Source organism: Artibeus jamaicensis, unplaced genomic scaffold (genome assembly GCF_021234435.1).
Source record: "Artibeus jamaicensis isolate MK-2021 breed Jamaican fruit bat unplaced genomic scaffold, CSHL_Jam_final contig_464, whole genome shotgun sequence".
Taxonomy (NCBI): Eukaryota; Metazoa; Chordata; class Mammalia; order Chiroptera; family Phyllostomidae; genus Artibeus; species Artibeus jamaicensis.
The window spans coordinates 16570121-16585281 of NW_026521842.1; positions in this window are offsets into that span (position 1 = coordinate 16570121).

A 15161-nucleotide genomic window follows, 5' to 3' on the forward strand; every position below is an offset into this window, starting at 1 on the left:
AGCACAGAGGGTCCTAATCAAAAGGATCCCAAAGAGGCCCACTGCAAGACACATCATAATTAAAATGGCAAAATTCAAAGACAAATAGAGAGAGTCTTAAAGGCAGCAAGGGAGAAACAGGAAGTAACATATAAGGCAGCCCCCATAAGGCTAACAGCTGACTTCTCAACAGAAACACTATAAGCCAGAAGGGAATAGCAAGAAATATTCCAAGTAATGAAAAGCAAAGGCCTGCCAACGAGACTGCTCTACCCAGTAAGGCTCTCAATTAAAATGGAAGATGAAATAAGGAGCTTCCTGGAAAAAAGAAGGCTGAAAGAATACATCTCCACCAAACCAGCATAGCAAGATATGCTAATGGACTGCTTTAGGAAGAGGAAGAAAAACAGTGAGAGAGAAAGAGAGGAACACAGGTACAAAGGGCTTAAATGGCAATGAATAAGTACCTCTCAATAATAACCTTAAATGTAAAAGGGTTAAATGCTCCAATCAAAAAACATAGGCCAGCCAAATGTATAAGAAAACATGCCCGCACATATGCTACCTACAAGATACACACCTCAGAACAAAAGACCTAAATAGTCCGAAAGTAAAGAGTTGGAAAAAATATTCTAAGCAAATGGACAGGAAAAAAATCTGGGGTAGCAATACTTATATATGACAAAATAGACTTCAATACAAAGGCCATAAAAAGAGACACAGAAGGATACTTCATAATACTTAAGGGAAGAATCCATCAAGAATACATAAATATTATAAACATATATGCACCCAACATAGGAGCACCCAAATATATAAGGAAATGCTTGGAGGACTTCAAGAAAGATATAGGCAGCAACACAATTATAGTAGGGAATTTTAACACCCCACTGTCAACAATGCATAGATCTCCCAAATAAAATATCCACAAGGATGTTGTGGGACTGAATGACACATTAGATCAAATGGACTTAACTGATATATATAGAACCTTTCATCCCAAAGAAGCAAAATACACATTCTTTTCAAATGCACATGGAACACTTGCAAAGACAGATCACATGATAAAAAACAAAACATGCCTTAACAAATTTAAAAAAAAACCCTGAAATCATATCAAGCATTTTCTCAGACTATAAGGGCTTGAAACTAGAAACCAACCTCAAGGAAAAAATTCAAAAATGTTCAAACTCCTGGAGACTGAATATCATGCTATTAAACAATGAATGGGTTAAGAATGAGATCAAGGAAGAAATAAAAAGTTTCTGGAAACAAGTGAAAATTAACACACAACATCCCAAATCTATGAGATGCAGTGAAAGCAGTCTTAAAAGGGAAGTTGATAGCAATACAGGCTGACCTAAAAAAAGACAGAAACATTTCATATAAACAACCTAATCATACATCTACAAGAACTGGAGGACCAACAACAAACAAAGCTCATAGTGAGTAGAAGGAAGGAAATAATCAATATCAGAGAAGAATTAAATGATAGAAACTAAAAGAACAATTCAAAGGATCAATAAAACTAGGAGCTTGTTCTTTGAAAAGATAAACAAAATTGACAAGCCTTTAACCAAACGCATCAAGAAAAAAAGAGAGAGGACCCAAATAAATAAAATCAGAAATGAAAGAGGAGAAATTACAACTAATACCACAGAAATACAAAGGGTTGTAAGAAATTACTATAAACAACTATATGCCAAGAAATTTTAAAATCTGGATAAAATGAAAAATTTTCTAAAAAAATATAATCTTCCAAAACTGAATCAAGAAGCAGAAAGCCTAAACAGACCAATAACAGCTGGTGAAATTTCAGCAGTAATTAAAAATCTCTCATCACACAAAAGCCCTGGACCAGATAGTTTCATTGGAGAATTTTACAAAACAATTAAGGAAGAGCTAACCCCTATCCTTCCCAGACTATTCCAAAAAATCCAAGAAGAGGGAAGACTACCAAACTCTTTTTATGAGGCTAGCATGGTTCTAATCCCAAAACCAGACAAAGAAACAAAACAAATAAAGAAAAGTACAGGCTAATATCAATGATGAACATAGACGCTAAAATCTTCAACAAAATATTAGCAAACCACATCCGGGAATACATTAAAAAGATCATACACCGTGATCAAGTGGGATTTATCCAAGAGACGCAAGGATGGTACAGTATTTGCAAATTGATAAACATAATACATAACATTAACAAAAGACAAAAATTACATGATCATATCAATAGATGTGGAAAAAGCATTTGATAAGGTACAGTACCTATTTATGATAAAAACACTCAGCAAAGTAGGAGAAGAGACAGCATACTTCAACATAATAATGACCACATATGAAAAACCTACAGCAGACATCATATTCAATGGGCAAAAACTAAAAGCTTTCCCACTAAGATCAGGAACAAGACAAGGGTGTCCACTTTCACCACTTCTATTCAACATAGTATTGGAAGTTCTAGCCACAGCTATCAGACAAAAAGAAGAAATAAAAGGCATCCAAGTTGGAAAGGAAGAAGTAAAACTGTCATTGTTTGCAGATGACATGATAGTGTACATAGAAAACCCTATAGACTCCACCAAAACATTACTCAACCTAGTAAGTGAATTTGGCAAAGCAGCTGGGATACAAAGTCACTATCCAGAAATCGAAGGCATTTTTATACACCAACAATGAAATATCAGAAACAAAAATCAGGGGGAAAAATTCCATTTGCTAGAGCAACAAGAAAAATAAAGTACCTAGTTATAAGCCTAACCAAGGAGGTAAAAGAGCTATACTCAGAAAACTACACAACACTGAAGAAAGAAATTAAGGAAGACAAAAACAAATGAAAGCAGGTGCCAGGCTCATGGATAGGAAGAATTAACATCATCAAATAACAAAATGGCCATACTACCCAAAGCAATTTATAGATTCAATGCAATACCTATTAAGTACCAATGGCATATTTCACAGATATAAAACAAACATTTCAAAAATTTATATGGAGCCATAAGTGACCCTGAATAGCCAAAGCAATATGGATAAAGAAGTAGGAGGGAATCACAATGCCTGATATCAAACTGTATTACAAAGCCACTGTAATCAAAACAGGCTGGTACTAGCATAAGAACAGACACATAGACCAATGGAACAGAATAGAGAACCCAAACATAAATCCAAGTCTCTATGGTCAACTAACATTTGACAAAGGGGGCAGAAGTATAAAATGGAGTAATATTTTTACTTCAACAAATGGTGTTGGGAGAACTGGACAGCTAGCTACATGAAAAAAAAATGAAACCCAATCACCAAATTACCCTATACACGAAAGTAGATTCAAGGCGGTTAAAACACTTAAATATAATCCATGACACCATAAGAGTCCTAGAGGAGAAGAACATAGGCAGGAAAATCTCAGATATTCCACACAGCAATGTTTTCACTGATATGCACCCTAGAGTAAGGGACATAAAGAAAAGAATAAACAAGTGGGACCCCATCAAAATAAAAAGTTTCTGCATGGCTAAAGAAAATGGCAGCAAAATGAAAAGAGAACAAATCATATTTGCAGATGATGTATTTGCAGATGATACCTCAGATAAGGGTTTGATCTCTAAAATATATAAAGAACTCAAATGACTCTACTCCTGGAAGACATACAATCCAATTAAAAAATGGGCAAAGGACCTGAAGAGACACTTCTCCAAGGAGGACATATAGAGGGCCCAGAGACATATGAATGGATGCTCAGCATCACTGGCCATCAGAGATGCAAATGAAAACCACAATAAAAAATTTAAAAAAATTAAAAAATAAAAAATAAACCACAATAGCCATCATAACCAAATCAACAAACAAGTACTGGCAAGGTTGTGGGGAAAAGGGAACCCCAGTTCATTGTTGGTGGGAATGCAGACTGGTGTAGCCACTGTGGAAAACAGTATGAAATTTCCTCAGAAAACTAAAATTGGAACTACTATTTGACCCAGCAATTCTACTGCTGGGATTATACCCTAAGAATCCCGAAACACCAATTCAAAAGAACCTATGCACCCCAGTGTTCATAGCAGCACAATTTACAATAGCCAAGTGTTGGAAGCAATGTAAGTGCTCATCAGTGAATAAATGGATCAAAAAACTATAATACATTTACACAATGGAATACTATGCAGCAGAAAGGAAGAAGGAGCTCCTACCCTTTGTGACAGCATGGATGGAACTGGAGAGCATTATGCTAAGTGAAGTAAGCCAGGTGGTGAAAGACAAATACCATATGATCTCACCTACATGTGGAACCTAATCAAACAAAATAAACAAACAAGAAAAATACAATCAGAGACATTGAAATAAAGAACAAACTGACAGTAACCAGAGCGGGGGAGGGAGATAAAAGGGTAAAGAAGGGAAAGAGTCATTAATGAACATGTAAACATATATAAAGGACTCATGGACAAAGCCAAAGTGGAGTAGGATTGATGGTGGGAGGTCAGGGGGGAAGTGGTGGTGGTGGTGGGAAAGTGAAGACAATTATACTTGAATAACAATAAAAAGATGATTAAAAAAAGACATCCAGTTTCATTTTCTCCCTGTTTTCTTTCTCTCATTTTTACACTGTGTTGATTTTATTCCCATACAGGCTCTCTCCTCCTGGTGGTTCCCAACAACTCCAATCTTTTTTTTTCAACTATCAATGTTAAGAGCAAAACACTTTCAGAGATGACTCTCATTGGCTAACACTGAGTCATATGCCAATTCCTAGTTATAATCACTGTGCTCAAAGTGAAAAAACATTCTGATTGACCAAGCCTGGATCAGAGACCACTCTGAAGCTGGGGAAAGTACTGGCCCCAGGCAAACCATATAGATGGAGGAGGTGGAACTTCTCCATCCTAAAAGAAGATTGAAGTGATATCAGAACAAGGGAGAATAGGTGCTGGAAGGGCAAAAATAATAGATATCCTCTACTTCAGTCCCAATTCATCCTTCAATACTCTTTTTTTTTTTAAATTGACTTTAGAGAGAGAGGAAAAGTGAGAGTGGAAAAGACAAAGAAATATCAATGTTTTTCCACTTGCTGATGCATTCATTGGTTGATTCCTGTATATGCCCTAACCAAGAATCAAACCCTCAACCTCAGTGTATCTGATGATACTGTACCATCTTGTCCAGGGCCCCCATTACTCTTTGATATGGACATTCTTTGAACCATAGGGCAGTCTCCTTACATCCCCATCAGCACAAAATCACTCTGACCTCTGCATATTTTGGGGCATCCCTCCTTTCTGAAAATCATATATCTTATCTTTAAAAGTTCAATTCCAGTCCTACTTTTTCTGTGAACTCTCTCTTATTCCAGTAAACCTTCACTGATTGCTTCTTTCTCCCATAGTCCACAGCACATACAGCAGCATAGAACCTCCAATGATATCAAATAACATTTGAAGGTAAATGGATCCTTATTATTTGTGGATTTGCTTACTCACTAATATTTATTTGTAACCCCAAACTCAATACTTGTGATGCTCTCACAGCCATTCATGGACATGAGCAGAGTGGCAAGAATTTTGAATCAACTTCATGCATATTCGCAGTTGTGGTCAATTGAGGCAATGCTCTGTCTTCTTGTTTCAACTCTCAAATTGCAAACGAGTGTCCTTTTTATAGCTGTTTAGTACCACTTTTCTTTTTTTTCCTCTTTTCCTTTTTGTGGTTTTTTTCTTTTTTGGTGGGTGATTTTGCTGTTTAAAATCTCTCAAGCCCAAGGCCAAAGTGCTGTCTGGTGTTCTAAGCCCATGAAGGCTGTGATGTGCCTTATGAAGAAAACCCACATGTTAGATAAGCTTGGTTCAGACTTAAGTCAAAGTGTTCTTTGCTGTGAGTTCAATGTTAATGAAGCAGTAATATACATTAAATAAGGTGTTTTTAAACAGAAACACACAAGAAACAAGATTATTCATAGATGAGTTGACAAAATGTGATCAGTCTTATAGGACCCTAACCCTGTATTTCCTAAGAAGTAATGGGTCAGTATTAACTACTTCAGCGTTTCAAATGACTTTATAGAACATAACTGCCACAAACAACAAGAATCAATAGTGTGTTCCCAAAATGTTTCATGTATTCTGTTTTTTCCAACCACATTGTAAACTCCTTTAAAACTCATACCACATGTGCTCTGCCTACAGCAAGGCACATAGTAGGTATTTCAAAATTTACGTGAAACTTACAATGTATGGATATACTGGTCAGTTACAGAATTCACATCAATTCAATTAAACTCATTGAATTGTTCCCCTTTTAAAATTTCTAGAGTGCAATCTACTATTTTATTGTTTATAGACACTCCCTTCTGGGTATATTGTAGATCTATTCAAATCAACTCCAAACCAATTTTCATTTTAATAGCAAAGAGGAGTGAAAGAGGTAAGAGAATTCACTGCTAAAACCAAGTTCTTCACTCTTAGTAGAGAGAGGTTGGCCCATTTTATATCTCAGTGGTCACAGACTTGCATCTCTCTTACACCCTTGAGAATTGTGGCATATACCTGTATCTCTGGCTTACCTTGCTGAACCAGGTACTACATATTCCCCTGTGCACCAGAATCTTCTTGATATTAAGACAGGGATATTATATAAGAGAAGGAAATGTTTCCTTGATTTGACTTTTGTGCTTTCACAAGACTTTTACTTTTGATCAACTTTGGCTTTATGAATCTGATTCAGAGTATGAGTTTCTATATATGTTCTGTTTCAGCTGAAGGAACAGTTAAATTTGATATCAGGATACAAAAAGTGAGGCAAAATTCTAAAAATTACATAATATATGCAATTTACTTAAGGAAAGGTTCACCTGGGGTCATTTCTGCTTTTAGCTCTGAGCTCCTGGACAAATTTGGTAGTCTTCCCAGAACCCCAGTTTTCCTTCCCCCCAAACTCCAGGAGTTTTGATGAGATGATGATGATAACTACAATAGCATTGACAACTTTTATTAGATGTTTACTACGTGGACACTTTACAGGCACAATTTCATTTAATCTCCAAAATACCCTTATGAAGGGGATGCTACTACCACCCCATTTTACATGTGAGGCCACTGCATTTCAGAGGTGCAGTATGTGGTCAAGTGATGAATTCGTCTACAGTGAGATAGCTACCAGAGTCATGGTTGGAATCCAGACAACTTCACTTGCTTAATCACTCGTCTATACTACCTGATTAATCTCTAAGGTCTCTTTCTTTTCAAACTTCCTATGCCATTTCCTAAGATTTCTCCCTTTGCCAGCCAAAGTTCCATGTCTAAGACCCTGGCTTGTTTAAGTTGGATATAGTGACATATATAAATTTGAGCTGGAGAAAAGGGAGTAGAGAAGAGGGGGAAAAGGTAGGAAAATTCTGAGCTTGAACTCCCTAATGGTCTTAGAAACTCTATAATCCATTCTACTAATCCAGTTTTAATTATACCAATAAGTAGATAGGGCCTGAACTATTTTTCAAGACAGAGCATAATGTGGGTAATTTTTCATACTTCTTTCTTTAAAAAAATCCTACAAGAACTTTAGAAACTTATTAGTGTGAACAAATCAAACAATTCATTTTTAAAAATAAAGCAGTATTCTTATAATAAGATTTACAGGGATGGTCTGTAAAGGCTGGGGATCCTGCAGACATGTCCTGGGAATTCTCCTGATGGTTCAGTCAGTCCAAGCCCCTGACTTCAGCCAAAGGCAAAGATTCAAACCTCCTGTGAAGAAAAGCAGGAGCTTGGGGCCCAGCTGCTTATCAGAATGAGTCACTGCACCTCCCCACCCATGATATCAGCACGTGATAATCCATAAATCAGAGACAATTTGAATCTTAAATAAGTAAAGAATGAAAGACCTACTTGTAACAGACAAGCCACCTCATCAGGAAATTATGGCAGAAACTGCCATAAGATTCCTCTTATAACCCCCACCCTGGGGGGGGAGGTCTGTTGACAGTGGTGGGCTGCTGTTGGGTCCTGATAGCACATGGCAAGATGAACTTCTGACCACTGTCCACCATTTAAAGGGGCTCACCAGCAACTAAAATTAGATTGGCTTCTATTCCAAGCCCAGGGCTCCTTCATGGCTGACTTTCTTTATAAGAGTCTGTGATGGTGGCTTGTTTGATTTTTAAAAAAATCAATGAAGAGTTACATGAGAAGGAAAGAAACAGAAGACCACGTATTCCCAGGTTAAGATAAAAGTCCAAATAAAGGACACTGCACACATACTGTCTCATTCTCTCTTTCTCTTTTTCTCAAAGCAAAAAGAATGTGAGGCTTTTGAGGTAAAGTAGAAATAGTTTTTGTTGGAGTGGTAGCATTGTCTTCATCTTTAGAGCATAATCTGATAGACCTAATCCAGTAAAAATGGCAGCTACTCACAACAGGATGACTGACACAGGATAGAATAGATGGAAAGACATGTGATCACAAAAGGCAGCTTTAGGCCTTGTGGGGACTGAGGTCACATGCAGCATGGACTTGCTTTTACCTTCTCTCCTTTCCTGGCCATAACGGCGGGTATACAGGACAAGAAATATGCACAAGCAGATTAATCCTCTTCCTATCCTCCCCAGAAAGGGAAACCATGCTGACCTTGGCCTCTGACCAAGTGAGACCCCTTGACTGCACAATTAGGTTAGCTGAATTGGAAGGATTATCACAAACACAATGACATTTCCCTCCAAAACTGAGACATGAAATCCAAAGCCTTCCTAGAAGTCACCCACTCCCCTGCCCTCCATCAGAAACTAAAGCATTTCCATGAGTCTCCTCAAGCCCCTATTGTGTGTGTTATTTATGATCTTGGTGCCTTTTCTTTTCAGGGCATTGGTCCATAATAGTGCCGTCTATGTTATTTATGACACAAGGAATAACTTAAACCACATTAGGAACCACCATATTATAGGGACTTTAGAGAGCTACATTTTTCTAGTTATGGTTAAACTACTGCAGTGATAAATCCAATCATAAGGGTGCAAGAGGGAATCCACGGGACAGGTGTTCCCCATTAGTCACAATAAGGGAATGCAGGAACAAACACTGGCTCACACGTGCTTCAGTATCTCTTTTCAAGTATAGATGTGGGAATCCAAACCAGTGAGGTGCAGAGGCAGGTGGGAAAGCCAGTAATGAGAAAAGATGGGTAAGGCTTTGAGACAGGAAAAAGATGGTACAGAAGTACATCTATTTCACACCTTTATCTCATATAAGTTCTGTGGAATTCCCCCATATGTATATGCACAAGCTTCCACCATGGATTTTCCAATTCACAGTGGCATACACTTCTGGGTCTATGCCTCTATACCCAGAAAAATGACATACCTAGAATGCCAGCTGTGGAAGCTAATTCTGTGGCAAATTCCTCTTTTTTTTCTATAATTTAGTTGATTCACCCATGAAAATCAGAACTAGTTCCCCTTTTTTCTTCCCACAAAACAGCAGAGAATTTTTTAACTCAGGAAATATTCATTGAGCATCCATCAAGGCTAAGCATTGTGTTGGCCACTGAGATAAAATATAAATAAGATGCCCACAATGAAGTCACAATTTACCGGGGGAAACAGACCCCAAAAGAGATCATAATAATAGAAAGTAAAGACTTTCATGATGGAAATATGTAAAGGGTACTGCTATTGGAGCGCAGAGTTGGTGGGTCCCAGCAGGTCACACATGTGAAATCATAGAACCTTGACTCTGGCTTCCACATATCTTCAACAGCTTCTGTGTGTTTCCCTATGTCCAACAAGCACAGGAGAACCTGAGGCTATTCAGTATTTGTAACTCAAAGAGAATTAAGACATTCTTTAAGTAACTTCAGAGCACAGAAACTAGTTCAATAAAAATTATTAAAACTCCTTAAGAATAAGTTTCAAATACCTCAGGTACAAACCACACTCTCACAGTTAGCAGCCATTCCAGAAGATGTGCCCCTCAGTTCAGAGTGTGATGTCCTTCCCCTAAAACTTAACAATTCTTTTGAACTGTCCAACAATAGGGAGCTCAATGCTTCCCAAAGGGGCTCATTCCACTTTTGCACAGCCCTAGTTGCTTAGAATGTTTATTAAATTGAGATTTCTAACTGTGAAATGTTACTAGAACCATATTTGTTTATTCGACAAATATTTATTAAACAACTACTGCGCGTTGTGTGTTGTGCTAGGTGATAAGAATTCAGTAGGAATATTAATTATATAAAGCAACCTCATCATAGAATTCTCAGAGGTACACCTTGCCAACCAAGCGCCAACCCAGCTGTCTTTGAAAATAATGACTGTCTCTTTTAGAAAATATGCAACCCAAACTTTCATTATGAATCATTCTTCCCTCAGTTAATAACAGGGCATCTCATGTTTATAGCAATGAGCAAGCCTAACATGCACACTGCCCTTGTGGGGCATATAGTCTAGTTGGGAGGGAATAGCCCGGCCCAAAATGCAAGTATTTTCACTGTAATTTTGTTAAGTGATCTCTTACTGATCTAAACATGTAGGCATATTCAGTAGAAATGTGCTCCGCATAACTGCTTCCTTCTCATCAACTCCTCTAAGGAATCCCCTGCTCATTATCTTTCTTTGCACTTCTATAGCACTGCTTATAATTTGGCAGTATTTATGCCTTTGTTTATGTACATGTCTGCATCTTCAGTTTTGTAAGCGCACGGACTATATCTAGTTTGTATACCCCTGAACCTTTATTTTCTAGTTTTACACAATGTTCTGTGAGGTACTTCCTATTATTCCCATTTTACAAAAGACAAAATTGGGACTCAGCCTCAGATGTGGGTGGTGGGGTGACACTGCAAGTCAATCCAGGTCCACCTGATAACCAAAGATGTGCTCTCAACCTTGACACCATTGGTGATTCACCTTCTCTGAAGTGGTACATTTCTTACTTACCATGTGGGTTAGGCCAACTTATATAAGATACCAAAACTAACTGTGGCTTAAACAAGATAGACGTCTATCTCTCTTTCGTGTTAAGGTCCAGGATAGGTACAGTAGCTCTGCATTTTCTCTGGCACTTAGGCTCCTTCCCTTTTGATGCTTTGCCATCCTTAATATATGGCTTCCCCATGACCCAGAATGGCTGATCCCTCTTCCAACCTCACATTTACATTCAGCCCATAGAAAAGGAAAAAAGGAAAAAGGAGGGCATGTCTTTTTCTTCTAAGGACATGACCTGGAAGTTGCCCATATCACTTCTACTCACACCTCATTGGCTGGATTTTAGTCACATGATCATGCTTGGCTACAAGGAAGCTGGGAAATGCACCCTGGGAAAAATAATTTTTAGCACCAACCTAAAAATTATTTTTTGATAGGAAGGGCTACCTCAAAAAACTTGGCTTTAGGAGTTACAAGTTCCATTAACAAGGTAATGGGAGAAGTTACAGTAAAGTAGAAGGGAAAAAAAAAGTAGTTAAAAAAGAGCAGGCAAAAATATCAACTAGTATAGATAGGTAAGCTAAACTCCTCTTCCAGAATTCTCTACTCACTTTGGTCTTCCATACTCCCCTGATGGCCTACTTCTGGAATGGGATCTCTGACTCTCATGAACCTTCAATGGATAATATTACGGTTTTCTATACTATGGGCTCAGTTCTCTAGGTTATGCCCTTCAGGCTTTGTGACTGAAGGAAGAGCACCAAAGGGAGGTACAGTTTACCTTCTGGATGCAGAATTATCTTAAGAACTTTGTTTACCAAGAGCATAATTAATGTTTGGGTTTGTCTTAGTATCAAAGAAAAAAAGTAGAAAGTGGACTTCCCTCCCCTAAATATTTCCTCTCAAATATATTAAAAGAGAGATGCCCCTGAATCTCTGTATCTTGTTTCAAGTTCTCATACACTGTCTTTAAAAAGTGAAAATTTTTATAAAAATAAACCAGAAGTCTTTGATGTTCTGGGCATGTTTTAACATATATATTTCTTAATTACATAAAAAATTACCCCTCTTTGAAATAGATTTATCATGTGCTGAATGCCTAAGGGAAACTGATATCAAACCTTATCAAATCTTTAAAAGTCTAAGGCATTCACAAAATAAAAACAATTTAAAAAAATAGTGTAATGAATGGGCTTGAATGGGTGTAATTATAAATACACTCTAATTAATTCCTTCCCATTTCTTGGTTATTATCCACATGAACCCATTTAAATAAACTTACAAATGACTTTGCTAAGCCAGAAAGAAATACAGTCCCTTATGAAAGACACATCTTATTGTTCTTTTGACCACATTGTTTGCTTAAAATGATAGAGTGGTGTTGGAGATGAGATTTGGGGAGACTCAGGGCATTTTGGAAAACTGATGATATGAAGGACATATCCTTAGGTGACAGCTAATGAAACACACTCTCATGAAATACCCTCCCATTGAGTGGGCCTGGAATCTAATATTTTCTGCTATTGTAATATGGCAATAGTGAAGGGATGCTGCAGAAAATTGAATTGAAATCACTCAATTGAATTAATAGTTGCACTGAATTAAAATCACTCAGCAGTTGACTAAGTCATTCAAAAAGGAAGTTATCGGGGACTTCCGCCAAGATGGAGGTTTAGGTGGATGTGCCTTGCCTCCTCTCACAACCAAGTTTAGGGACAACTAAATATTAGCATCAGAAAACACAACCAGAACACGGAAAACTGAACTTTTCGGAAGTCCGCTAACAACAAATTCTTTGGCCCGACCGGTAAGGGGCGAAACCGGCGTCGGGTGAGGAGTTACAAAGGAGGGCTCGATCGACCCGGGCGCGGAATCCAGACGCGCGAATCCAGTCGCATGGGTTCCAAACCCAGGATTGGACCTAGTGAGCGACCGAGCAGCCCACCGGGTGAGCGACTACGGAGGAGTCAGTGGGGAGGCGGTGGCAGCGAGTTGACTGTGGTTGCCCGGTTGTGCGCGGGTGAGGGAGTGAGCGGTGGGACCGGCGGCGGCGGCGCCATTTTCCCCGCTCTGACAACGCCCCCACATACAGCGTCACAACCCAGCGACCTGGGACTCCAAGGCGCCGCTTCTCTCACTTAAAGGGCCAGAACAGACCAAAAATGTCCCAGGGGGACCTCAAAGCCCCGGAGATAAATCTAAGTGACGAAGAAATAGCAAATCTCTCAGACGCACAGTTTAAATCACTGGTCATCAGCTTCCTCATAGATCTGGTGGACTATAGCCACAAATTAGAGAAACATATGAAGGCTAAATTAAGGGAAATGAATGGAATTCCACAGGAAACCCATAGAGATGAAAAAAAAACTGGGACTCAAATCAATGGAGTGAACCAGAAGGAAGAAAAAAATGATCAATCAGAAAGGAATGAAGATATAAGAATTCAGAAAAATGAGGAGAAGCTTAGGAACCTCCAGGACATCTATAAACGCTCCAATATCCGAATTATAGGGGTACCAGAAGGGGGAAAGACACAACCACCAGTAGAAAAACTATTTGAACAAATAATAAAAGAAAATTTCCCCAATCTGGCAAAGGAAACAGACTTCCAAGAAATCCAAGAAGCCCAGAGAGTACCAAAAAAGTTGGACTCAAGAAGAAACACACCAAGGCATATCATAATTACATTAGCCAAAATTAAAACGAAGGAGAGAATCCTGGAAGCAGCAAGAGCTAAGGGGACAATCACCTACAAAGGAGTCCCCATCAGGCTGTCAGCAGATTTCTCAAAAGAGACCTTACAGGCAAGAAGGGGCTGGAAAGAAATATTCCAAGTAATGAAATCTAAAGACCTACAACCAAGATTGCTCTACCCAGCAAAACTTTCATTTAGAACGGAAGGACAGATACGGTGCTTCTCAGATAAGACCAAATTCAAGGAGTTCATCATCACCAAGCCCTTATTATATGAAATGTTAAAGGGACTTATCTAAGAAAAAGAAGTTAAAGAAACATGAACAGTGAAAGGACAACAAACTCACAGTTATTAACAACCACACCTAAAATGAAAGCAAACTAAAAGGACAGCTAGATCAGGAGTGGAAACATAGAAATGAAGATCTCAAGGAGGGTTAGCAACAGGGGAGTGGGAGGAGGAGACGGGGAGAGAAGGTACAGAAAACAAGTAGCATAGACAGTAGATAGAAAATAGATGGGGGGGGGGGCAAGAATAGTATGGGAAATATAGAACCTAAAGGACTTGAGACACATGGACATAAGCTAAAGGGGGGTAATGGTGGGGTTGGGGGGGCAGGGTGGAGGGGAATGAAGGGGGGAATAGAACAACTGTAACAGCATAAACAATTCAAAAAAAATAAATAAATTTATTTAAAAAAAAAAAAAAGGAAGTTATCCTGGGTGAGCCTGACCTAATCAGATGCATCTTTAAAAAGGCATCTAGAGATAAAAGCCTATAGCAGCCTTTCTCTCCTCCCCTCTTCTCCCCTCTCTTTCCCTCCCCTCCTCATTCCTCTCCTTCTCTCTCTCTCTCTCTCTCTCTCTCTAAAGAAGCAAGCTTCCACAAATTCTACAGCTACAAAAAAAAAATGAATTCTATGAACAACCTGGGAGAGCTTATAAGCAGATTTACCCCTAGTTGACCATCCAGATGAGACCACAGCCCAGACAACACTTCAAATTCAGCCTTCTGCAACCCTGAGCAGGGAACCCAGCTAAGCAAAGCCCGACTCCCAACATCATGCAATAATAAATCGATATTGTTTTAAGCTACTACATGTGTGATAATTTGTTATAAAGCAACATAAAACTAATACACAATGTGTATGCTCAACGCGTGACAGTGTGTTGAAGGGACAGAGTGGTGCAGAGCTCTTTGGACGTAAAATTTTAAGCCCTGCTCATTTCCCACACCAAAGCTTTTGCTCTTTGACATTGTTTGCTGCCATTCTGCCTTCAACCTCAAATCAGATTTCTGCCTATGATTCAATCTTTGGCTCCCTAGGAGAAATCTTTTTATATAAAATTAATATATAAATAAATTTGCTCTTAGAGCAATGCAGTGTGGAACAGAACCTTCCAGGCTAGTGTTCATCACAAAGAAAGATTGCAGAGGGGAGGGGAAAGGCATAGCTTTATCCTCCATGGGAAGCAGAGAATTTATAGTGATCTTATTGCAGATGTAAAATTAGGTCAGGGACTCTATAAACTAATTAAAGCTAATGCTTCGCACTTCCAAGGAAAACAGCTGATACAAAAGGGAATG